Raw genomic sequence first — 2,545 nt, 5'->3', positions numbered from 1 at the left:
GCAGTAAATTTTATGATCATTTGTTTTCACGATGGTGGCCAATCTGACAGGAGTGAGATGGAATCTCAATGTAGTTTTAATCTGCATTTCCTTGATGACTACTGATGTAGAACATCTTTTTAGATGCTTATATGCCATTCATATTTCTTCCTTTGAGAATGCTCTATTTAGCCCATTTTTTGATTGGCTTGTTTGAGTCCTTATTATTTAACTTTCTGAGTTCTTTGTATATCCTAGATATTAATCCTCTATCAGATATATAGCTGGCGAAGATTTTTTCCCCATTCTGTAGTTGCCTCTTTGCTTTTTTCACTGTGTCCTTTGCAGTGCAAAATCTTTGTAAATTCATGAGGTTCCCTTGACTGCATTTTTAAAACTCAGAGATGCTGAATAAACCTAACCCAGACATTAGTTGATGCACTCTGATTGTAGGTGAGATCTTGAGTTCCTTCCTATCTCCCTGGGGGGTTCTTTTTCTTTTTTAATATTTTATTTATTTTGACAAATAGAGAGAGTATGGACATGCCAGGACCTCTAGCCACTGCAAATGAACTCTAGACGCATGCACTGCCTTGTGCATCTGGCTTACGTGGGTACTGGGGAATTGAACCTGGGTCCTTAGGCTTCACAGGCAAGTGCCTTAACCACTAAGCCATCTGTCTAGCCCATCCTTGGGGATTCTTAAGGGGAGATGATTTTCAGTTGTCCTGACCATTGCTGGCTCTAAGGCTCTTATTCCTTCCCCCACCCTCAAGGTAGGGTCTTACTCTAGCCCAGGCTAACCTGGAATTCATTATGTATTCTCAGGGTAGCTGCAAACTCACAGCAATCCTCCTACCTCTACCTCCTAAGTGCTGGGACTAAAGGCATACTACACCATGCCCAGAGAGGCTCTTATTTCGGAAGATATTTGTTTTTCCTTTTTCTTTTCGAGGTAGGGTCTCACTCTAGCCTGGGCTGACTTGGAATTCACTATGTAGTCTTAGGGTGGCCTTGAACCTATGGCGATCCTCCTACCTCTGCCTCCTGAGTGCTGGGATTAAAGGCGTGCACTACCATGCTTGGGTCTGATGATGATTTTTGTCAGTTCATGTTTCTCTGTCTTCTTCCTGGAAATGCTTCTCTGGTTGACATCACATCAGACTCAAACTTCCTCCTTGATCAGTTCATTCTGACCCTAGATGAAACCTTCCTAAATGACCCGTTGTACCTGTGCTGGTTTGTTCTGAGTATGTGAAAGGAACAGTGTTTATTTGGATACAGACACACACACACATACACACACACATACATACACACACACATTAAATTTATAATATGGAGGGAGGGAATTACCATGGGATATATTTTATAATCATGGAAAATGTTAATAAAAAAAATTTATAATATGTTTAACATACATTAAAATATGTATGCTTGGGCCAGGCATAGTGACATTTGCCTTTAATCCCAGCACTTGGGAGGCAGAAGCAGGAGGATCACTGTGAGTTCGAGGCCAGCCTGGAACTATAGAGAGAGTTCTGGGCTAGAGTGAGACCCTATCTCAAAAGGAACAAAGAAAAAAAAAATGTATGTTTAAACATTAGAGGCCCTGATGTGCCCATTCTCTCTTTGTCTCTCTTCGCTCTATCTCTGCTTGCAAATAGAATAAAATATTAAAAAAATTTATTTATTTATTTATTTGAGAGCGACAGACACAGAGAGAAAGACAGATAGAGGGAGAGAGAGAGAATGGGCGCGCCAGGGCTTCCAGCCTCTGCAAATGAACTCCAGACGCGTGCGCCCCCTTGTGCATCTGGCTCACGTGGGACCTGGGGAACCGAGCCTCGAACCGGGGTCCTTAGGCTTCATAGGCAAGCACTTAACCGCTAAGCCATCTCTCCAGCCCTAGAATAAAATATTAAAAACAACTTTTGGTTAGAGAAGCTTCTCTTTTCAGATTGCAAAATGACCTTGGGATGACTTACAAGGCACCATAGTGCTGAGAAGAAGTGACAGAGGAATGTTCAGTACTGAAATATCTTTATTACACCTTCCAAGGCTCAGGGTCCATTGTGGAAGAGGTGGCAGAAAGAATGTAAGAGCCAAAGGAAGGGTAGGACTCCTTACAACGTGCTCCTCCAGACACAAAATGGCCTGGATATCCATGACCTCACAAGGCCATCATGATAGGAGGAAAAGATGATGACATCAAAATAAAAGAGAGACTGACTGAGAGGGGGAGGGGATAGGATGGAGAGTGGAGTTGCAAAGGGGAAAGTAGTGGAGGAAGGAATTACCATGGTTTATTGTTTATAATTATGGAAGTTGTCAGTAAAACAGTAAATTAGGCCAAGCATGGTGGTGCACTTCTTTAATCCCAGCACTCAGGAGGCAGAAGTAGGAGGATTGCCGTGAGTTTGTGGCCAGCCTGAGACTACAGGACAGCCTGGACTAGCTTGAGACCCTACCTCGAAAAACCAAGAAATTGAAAATAATCCCAATCTGTCCAATCATAGCCATGTGTGAGATAACAGGGCTTGGGTGAATTGTGGTTGGCATGCCC

Source organism: Jaculus jaculus, chromosome 13, assembly GCF_020740685.1.
Source record: "Jaculus jaculus isolate mJacJac1 chromosome 13, mJacJac1.mat.Y.cur, whole genome shotgun sequence".
Taxonomy (NCBI): domain Eukaryota; kingdom Metazoa; phylum Chordata; class Mammalia; order Rodentia; family Dipodidae; genus Jaculus; species Jaculus jaculus.
Note: the sequence above shows the minus strand (reverse complement) of the source record.